Consider the following 10,183-nt stretch of genomic DNA (forward strand, 5'->3'; position numbering starts at 1 on the left):
ATTTAGTTAAAACATAAACACAACCTTGAGCATGAGGTCACCCTTTCTCAACGATCCAATAAAGGATGCTTATGCAATCTGAGTAGCCTAATTTGGAGGTATCTCATGGACTATAGGTGGGTTAAAAGTTCAAAAGTTTTGAAACTTCTGTACTGATTATAACTTTTGAGGATTCAAAGGGCAATTAGCAATACGATGACCCTGTTAGTCACATCAAAGCATGTACCATTTATTTGCCTACACTTAGTAGCTTGATGTCCACCACCACAAACTAAACGCTTAGGCCTTTGTTGATACACCTTACCATGGTTAGATTGAATTCCTCTTAAAAGAAACTTACCTTTAGAGGTAAAAGAAGCTTGTAACCTTTGAATGACTTAAAAATTGGAAGGACCACTAAAAGCCCTCTTACTATTAAAATTTGAATCTCTACTACTTATTTTTGAAAAATCTTTCGTCACCTCATGAGTCGCTTTCCAAATCAAATTAAGGAACTTTTTTTTACCAATCACTTTATTATAGCTAGTTAAATGCAATGGAGCAAGGCTAGTTCTAATGTGGGCTATTTTCAAACCTTTTAGCTCTACTCTCATCATCAATAACAAGAGAAGTAGTGAACTTTAATAATCAATCAAACTTAGTCTCATAGTCACCCATAGTCATATTGCCCTGAACTAGATTAAAACAAACTCTTTCCAATTACAACATCTTACTTCAAGAAAAATACTTTGTATAAAAAGCAATCTGAAAGTTATTCCAAGTGATGAATTTATGATCTCTCTCATGTGTGCAAGTAACATCTTTCCACCAATTATTTGCACTACCTTACAGCAAGTAGGCAATAAATCTAATCTTATCTTGCTTCTGGGTAAGCATAGCATCAAAAAGCTTTTTCCATTTGTTCAATTCATAACTCAACATCATCAGGGATTGTATAACCCTTAAAAGTAAGAGGTTCTATCTTCTTAAACTCGCCCAAAGCTTTTCACTTTACAGAATTATCATTATGTTGTATCAACGACTAGTGTTGCCATTAATCCCTTACTAAACTGACAACCTTTTCAATCAAATCCAAGACCCTATCATTATACCCAGCCATAGCACTTTGGGCTTTCACAGTCTGATTAATAGGAAACTAGCTAATGCCAGCACCTCCTTAAGCATTTGGTGCAACAGCATCACCCTAATCTTGGTTTTAACCCTGTGAACTATAGTGTCTTCAGGATGATAACTCTAAGAACCACCAACCTTAGTGTTAGCTACGATCTCAGTAAGATTAAGTTCAAGATTGTGATGAAGAGAAGGCATACTAATTTAATCACAATAGCAAACATATTACAAAAATGTATTTTCACCAACCAAAAATAAAACAATCCTAACAAAAGAACTAAGAAAAAGGAAATGTCCTAAACTTAAGTTTTCTATCCCACACTTATTATTCACAAATATGTCTAAACCGTTAAAATTATTACTTATGCAAAACTAAGATAAAAAAAAAAAAAAAAAAAAAAAAAAAAAAAAACCTAGGCTCTTATATCACTAAATCTGTGATACCCCGAACCTAGGCATAACAAATGCCATACACCTGCAAAATATGATCCTACAGATATACAAGGTAAGATTCATACAATGACTTTTAAAAAAATCTAAATGAGACAAGCGTGCTTGAAAATGAAAAGTTCATAGCTTTTAATATCTATTGACATAAAGATGAAAAACTTAGAAATTTATGAAATCCAAAATATTCATTTAAAGTCATAAATAGCTAATTTATAAAAGTGTCAATGTCTAAATATCTAAGACAACACTAAAAGTCTTGGAACAGCCACTAAAGTTTTGAAACATCATTCCTCGTGATTCCTATGTGCATAATCAAAATCAAAACCCATAAAATGTTAAAGAAATGAATGAGTACAACTACTTAGTAAGCAATCAACATCCTTTCAGTTAGGTTAAGCATGGTTAAAACATTTAGACCAAAATAAAAGAATTAAAGACTAATTTTAAATTTTAAAGTAATCATGCATTTACAAAATAGCTGGTTCTAAAATCATATGCTAGACTAACAAACTAAAAAAAATTACAAATTTTAGTTTTATAAATCTATCTCATTTTACAAGCTATGGCCACCTTTAACTGCAATGGTATAAGCCTAAATTAGAACTAAATTTATGATTAACCTTTTAGTGCAATAAGACAGAAGTATATCAGAAGCAACCAGCTAATTGCACTGAACAATCATAATTAACCAATTAGTGCAATAAGACAAAACAAAAATCACAATAACCCTTTAGTGTAATAAGATAGAAGTATATTACTGATGGTACAGTGAACAAAATCCATTATTCTCAACCTATATCATAGTTTGAAATCAATTTCTAATCACAGAATACATGTCAACATGGTTAACATTTAACCTCCATTAAATGGGTCAAAACATAGTGTACTAGAAGACACTTTAAAACAAAGAATATTTGATTACCTAATATGAACAATAATTTCATTTTCATAACTCCAACAATGTTTTCAAAATTAAAAGCATATATATAGTCCTTGCAAAAGTAAATTACATGATAAAATCATAATATGGAGATAGGCATAATTATTTACTAAGATAATTTCCATAACCTAGACAAATATATATACTTTCATGCCTGATTTAACAAAATAAATGACAAAATAGCATTCATAGCATATTTAATATGAAATGATTTAAGGTCGACTTTTTGGGACACAAAAATTGAAGGACGTCAACTTACTTACTTGATGCACTAAACTGAAACTTAAGCAATAAATCATATAAATCTCTTAGTGTCCTAATAATTTAAGAAATATTCAAAAATCAGAGTTTAACTCAAAAATATAAATTTAATAAGGCAAACCTTTTGCTTTTCATCCTAAATAAATTAGGTTGTGTGGCAACTTTTGTGACAAATCGCAACTATTTAAAAGTATTTTTTTAATATATTAATAAAAATTTTCTTTTAATATAGAAAAATACCTAAAATTGAGTAAAATTATGAAATTAAGAATCAAAAACTTAAAAATCAATAGCAAAAATTTTTACAAATATTTAATTTTAACATTTACTAGTAATAATTTTTGTAAGTTTGAATATAACTTAATAGTTTTTTAACAAGACTAATAACATGAAATTAATATAATAAAAATATATTAAAAATATAAAAATTCATTAAAATTAATAAACTAAAATTTATGTAATTTATAATTAAATACATCAAATATTAGCAGAAAATAACTTTTAAAATAATTAAGAATGATAATTTCTCAATTCTGAAATTTTCATATTTTGTGATCATTTGACTTATTTTGAGTTACAAAATTTCTAACATCCCACAGCTTCTAATGACAAAAAAAGCATGAATTTAAGTAGGAATATAATAATACAATTTAGACTTTTGTTTCAGCAAAAATGATTTCCAAAAACCTAAGTTTCGAAAGTCAAAACTTTACAAATTATCACAAATAGCCCAAATTTTTTGAGTTTTAAATTCATGAAGCCTACTTTGGGGCTTCGATTTTTTCAACTTATAGATCATTTGAATAAACTAATTATACCACTTAAAAGATCACATTTTGTATTATAAAAAAAACTTAAAATTAGACTAAATTGGCCATCGAAATAGGGAGTTCTAGTGACCCAAATTTGGGTATCTGTAATTGTGAAAATTTCAAAAATTAAAAATTTTAAATATTCAATTTTGCTAAATTACTTAACAAAATGAAGTGCCATGCATACTATTAGAAAGGTCTTGAAGAAACCTTTTCTTTGGTACCTATAATTTTGTTAGATTGTCACTAGAAAGTTGCTATAATTTTTTTGAAAATGAAAATGTATAAGAATATAAGTTGGGATTTGTAGAGAATTGCACAAAACATAAAAGTTTTAAAAGTTTTAAGCAAAATCTTACCTTCATTAGTGATTTTCAAGATTGATTTGTCCTTCCTCTTTCTCTCTTATTTTTCTCTAGGGTTTGTTTCTCCTAAATCCCACACTTATCTCTTCTAACAAAATAAACACTATAAAAATAAAAACTACCCAATTATAATAAAAAGGCTTTTAATAAAATAATTCTATTCTAATTAAATTCCATTAGGTCAAATTTTAGTTATGGACAAACATGGGTTGAAAATAAAATTTTAAGAAATAAGTCTTTTTAAAAAAAAAAAAAACGTAAATCATTTAAGATAACAATTCAAACTATATGCTAATTTTTATGGGTATTACATCCTCTCCTTCTTAAAAGGAGTTTAGTCCTTTAAACTCATACCTTGGCTCTTAAAAGGTAAGGATACTTCTTTTTCATATTCTCTTCTAACTTTCAAGTTGCTTCTCTTTTGGTATGATTACTTTATTGAACTTGAACATAGGAAAAGTTCATTTGCTCAAAACTTGCTATCAACAATACGTATCAAACACTCGTTATCTAACGAATCTTCTCTTAGTCTTAAAGTTGCTAACTCCACCACATGACTTGGGTTCAAAACATACTTCCTCAACATTGAGACATATAACACATTATGCACTCCAACTAAAGATGGTGGAAGTGCCAATCTATAAGCTACATCTCCTACCTTATCAAAAATTTCAAATGGACCTACATAACAAGGACTAAGTTTTCCATGAATTTCAAATCTCATAACTCTTCTAGTTGGAGAAACTCAGAAAAACACATGATCTCCAACCTTAAACTTTAGTTCATGTCTCCTATTATTTGTATAACTTTTTTGTTAATTTTAAGCCACCAAAAGATGTTCTTTAATCAACTTAACTTTCTCAATTGCCTATTGAACAAGATTTGGACCTAACAATTGTCTTTTTTTAACATATCCAAACAGATAAGATATCTACATTTCCTACTATACAGGGCTTTAAACGGAGCCATTTAGATGCTAGATTGATAGCTATTATTGTAAGCAAACTCTGTCCATGATAAATTATGACCTAAAAATCCATGATACATGCCCTTAACATATCCTCTAAGATTTGGATAGTCCTCTTTAATTGGCCATCTATTTGTGGATGAAAAGCAACACTAAAATTTAAATTGGTGCCCAAAGCTTTATACAAGCTCTTTTAAAATTTTGCTATAAACTGAAAATCTTTATCAGATACAATTTCCATTGGTTCACCATGAAATCTCATAATTTCCTCAACATATAACTCTACCAACCTCTCCAATGACATTCTTGTACAGATAGCTAAGAAATTTACAGACTTTGTCAATTTATCCACACTCACCCTAATGCCATCATTACCTTTTTGTGTCCTAGGTAAACTAAATACAAAATCCATTGTAATTCTATCCCATTTCCATTCTGGAATAAGGAGATGTTTTAATAATCCCACTAATCTTTGATGTTTAGCTTTAACTTGCTTAAGCATCTTTAATCATCTGACTTAAGTTAGGCTGAACTTGTAACTTAGCCAAATAAACTCCAAAATCTCGTACTCACACATCAATATTTGTTCTATTTAATTCTTCAAAATTTTATCTTTGAAAAATTATTAATGTAGCCAAATTCCCAATAGATTTTCTACTTAAAGAATCAGCTACCTTATTCACCTTACTAAGATGGATACTAATAGTTAATTCACAGTCATTAAACAGCTCTAACAATCTTATCTACCTTATATTCAACTCCTTTTAGGTGAAATGGTACTTCAAACTCTTGTGATCCATGAAGATCTCACAAAACTTGTAGATATCCATCTGTATCTTAGGTCTATCGAATTGATTTTTTTTATCATTACTATCATTATTTTTGTATTACTATATTATATTATTTTTTGTTATTATTATATGTTATATTACATTAGTATATTCTATTATTGTTATTGTTGTTGTTGTTGTTGTTATTATTATTATTATTATTTTATTCTTTCATTCTTCTTTTCATTCTCGTTCAATTGGTGACGAGAACTTTTGGAAATTGAAACTTTGAATAAGCCAGATCAAAATAGTCAATGGTTTTAATACAAAACCAAATCATAAGATTCTTGATTTGATCTAGAAAAATCATCAAAAAACCTAGACCTAAACTGAGATTCAAGCATAATCCAACTCCAGGATTCAAGCCTAGATTGGTTCTGTTCGATTTTTAAAAACTCTCCTAAGAAGGCCTATAAATTGAACACAATTTGATAGAGAAACACAAGGTGGATTTTTGGAGAAGGGAGTGAACTTTGGGTTTTGGAAAATTTTTTAGGCAGTAGGGACTTTTATGGGATTTTGGTATTGGGAATTCTAGGTTCGATTTGTAGTTTTTGGGTTAGATTTAGGTTCTTAGAGTTAAGATTAAGGTTCTGAAGTGTTTCTGAAAGGATTTGGGAAATTTTGGAAATTTTGGTATTTTTTCTAAAAATTTTTTGGTTTTTTTCTGAAAAAATCTAGATTGGGATAAATTTTTTGATGAATATTTGAATTTTTCAGTTAAATTTTTTAGCAAAGTTTGGGTTTTTTTTATCAACTTTCAATCATTTTTTTAGAAATCGATGGGTTTTTCCAGTTTTCAATTAAATTTCTTGAGCTTATTCTTAGGATTTTAGAGAGAAGGCAAAGCTTTTTAGGGTAGAAAAAGAAAGAATAGTGGGTGTTTGAAGTAAAAACGCAAGATTTGACTTATATAATGCCCCAAAACAATGTCATTTGAAAGCCTCATATCCACACATAACTTGACTAGGATCTATACGTCACTTGTGGTTCAACCCAACCCAATCACAGGTCTTTCTTTTTTTATTTGAATTTTATTTTTTGATTTTCATTTTATTTACTTTATGTTTTGAGTTTTTTTTTATTTTAATGGTTTTTATTATTTATTTTTACTAAGTAATTTATTATTTATTAAATATATTACAAGAATTATTTTTCTAAAAAAAATAAAAAAGAATTAACTATCTTTTCTATAAAAATTATTCTAGAAAAAAAATTTTTCAAATAAATTTATAAATCCTACCAAACTATTAAAGAATTTCACAGATTTAAATTTTATGGAATCAAACAAACGATTGAAAATTTTCGTAAATCAGTTTTCATAAAAAAAATGTAAAATAATTTTTATCCTACCAAACTATTGGAAGATTGCTTTCTAACTTAACTTTTACCAAACTATTGGGAAACTTAGTGAACTTTTTCAAAAGAATAAAATTCTAAAAAATATTTTCAAATAAAATCTCATCAAACTATTGGGAGATTTACCTTAAAGTAAATTCTATTAAACTATTAAAAGACTTTATCAATTCTTTTGAAATAAATATATTAATAAATTTGGCGATGGAGCTTCTTCAAGGTAAGGTATTAGTCTCCATGAATACTCTTAAGATGAAAAAATTATCTTAAATTGCTACCAAACTATTGGGGTAATTTTAAAACTAATTTTCAATAATTAATATTTTGGTAAAAGCTTAAATATTTTTTAAGACTTGGATAATTTGGAATCAAAATGGTACCATTTTTGGATGGTCACTGTGAGACTGATATAACTTTTCTCATGTGTAATCATACTTTAGAACCTAAATCTGATTTCGTGGATCAAATCTAATCAAGTGACCAATCACACCTTAACAAAAAAAGATTGGTGGCAATTCTTCTAATCCATATTTAGTGGTAAGTCCACAGATCTATATGTTATTATAGTTTATCGATTTCACTAAGGATATTGAGAGTCAGGCTAATAAATGATTTTTTATTATCCAAGCCTTGCTTAATAAATGTGAAATTTATTTTTTATTTTATTTTGTTTCATTGCTTATATTTATTTTAGTTATTCATTATATATATGTTATTCATTTGCATGTGCATAACATAAAACTCTTCACCCGAGCTTTTCCCCTATGAAGGAATGAAGTACCTATGCCTTCGTGAGATTTCATGTCTCCACATGGGCCTGTGAAACACTCCCACTCAAATTAAATCTTTTTCGCTTGTAGCTTATGATAGGTAAGGATTGGGATGCTTTACTAATCTGTGATAGACAATGATGTAAGGAATAATTTGAGAACCTTCTAAAAGTAATCCAAGCCACATATAATTAACCCTAAGGGTTTGAACCTAGGTAAAGTCATGTCTTCTCCTTATGTTAGAAAATCTTAAAAAGAGACATGATTGGATGTCTTTTAGTGTATATTTATATGTTGGTCTTTGTATATTATTACTAACCCTTTTTTTATATTATGCATTCACATCATAAGATCTATCATAAGGAATATTTGCCATGAAATAATGTTTAATAAGAAAAATCTTAATTATATCCATGAAAAGCCTAGCAAAGCTTTCTATTGGCCTAAAAAGAGAGTCTAAAGAGTTAAAGCTTGCAAACAAAAAGCTAAAAAAGGAAGTCTAAACACTAAAACAAGAAAAAAATGGATGGAGGAGTTTTGTGTATTGATCTTAATATACCATAATCATCTATTAACCAAGAAGTGGCCTAACTTGTACAAGAAAATAGACAATTACAAGTAAAACTACAAGAAATGGATGCAATGCTTTTTAAAGTACAAATGCACATCCAGATGAAGAAAGAAGTAATGGTAGGGATCAGAGCACAAATGAAGGCCATGACTGAAGAATGTGAGCAAGTGAAGGAAACATATGTGAAGAAACATAAATAGTTGGACTCTTTGCTTGATCGAATCATTGTGGCTATTTACAAAGCCAAAGACATGGTATTGAAAAATAGAAAGCAAGGGTGCACCAGTGGGAGGTCATGCTCAAATTTTGATAAATTTTCTTAATGAAGTGTAAAGCCAGTCTCAATAAGTTATGGGTTTTTTTTCTCAATAGTTCTAGACTTTTCATGGATATAATAAAATAACTTTTAATTCAATAAAGATTTTTTTTATAACAATTATTATATGGTAAATTCTCCTTATTACATTCATGCATTTTGTTTTCGCATTCATTCCCATGCATAATTTGAGAGTTCTATAAACATCATTTTAAATTTGCACATTATGGGAAATCAAGGTTCGAGAATAGCTCAACATCAGCTAAGCCTATTCAAATTCCCAAACTAGATAAGACAAAATAAAAAGTGAAGTTACAAATGGTTGTACCCTCAGAAGATTCAAAGATTGATCAAACCATAAGTATGATTGAAAAAAGACTATAAACTGTAGAAGGTATTGATTTCTATGGCTCTATGGATGCTGTCAACCTTTGTTTGGTCTCAGATATGGAGATTCCTCTAAAATTCAAATGGTCAAAATTTAAAAAGTATAACAGTACTAAGTGTCCCTTTACATATATCATAATATATTATCATAAGATGGCAACACATGCTAGTAATGAGAAGCTGTTTATGCATGTATTCCAAGATAGCTTAACTAGGCCTGCTGTAAGGTGGTATGTTCAATTGGACAAGACTTGTATAGAATTATAGAAGGATTTGACTTGATCATTCATAAACCAATACCACCATATCATAGATATAGTTCTTGATCATTTTTTGTTATAAAGTATGGAGAAAAAAGCATCTGAATCTTTCAAGAAATATATCTAAAGATGGCAGAATGTTACTGTCCAAGTACAACCACCAGTGACAAATAAAGAAATAATAATGCTATTTGTAAGCACTTTAAAGTTGTCATATTATAAGAAAATAGGGAATGCAACTAAAAATTTTGTTGACATGGTGATTTTGGGTAAGATCATTAAGGATGCAATCAAAAATGGTAAACTAAAAGAAGGAAAATCCTCTGTTGCTAAAAAGATGCCTAAGAAAAAGAAAAGTAAGACTCAAGTTGTGAATTTTGACAAGCAACAATTCAAAAACTACCTTCAGTCGATTTATCCCACTTATCATCTCATTGTAAGTCATGCCCCTGCTACATAACTTTTTCATTCATCTATAACTAGGCCCTATGTTCGTCTAACTATTCCAACAAGTGGTGTATGAGAATCCTGAAATTAAAAAAAGCCTACATTGGATCATATTCCCATAAGCTACACAAAATTGTACTAAAGCTTTACAAAAACCACTTGATTGCTCCCATTCATGCAAAACAACTTGAACCTTCTGTGACTATCATTATGGGATAGCTAGCCACTCTACTAAAAATTGTATCATTTTAAAATATAGAGTACAAAGTCTATTAAAAAAGGGTTGATAAACTTTGATACTGATGAAAACACAGCATCTAATATCAGTGGCAACCCATTGC

Source organism: Durio zibethinus, chromosome 10, assembly GCF_047325235.1.
Source record: "Durio zibethinus cultivar Kanyao isolate XHJ-2024 chromosome 10, ASM4732523v1, whole genome shotgun sequence".
Classification (NCBI taxonomy): Eukaryota; Viridiplantae; Streptophyta; class Magnoliopsida; order Malvales; family Malvaceae; genus Durio; species Durio zibethinus.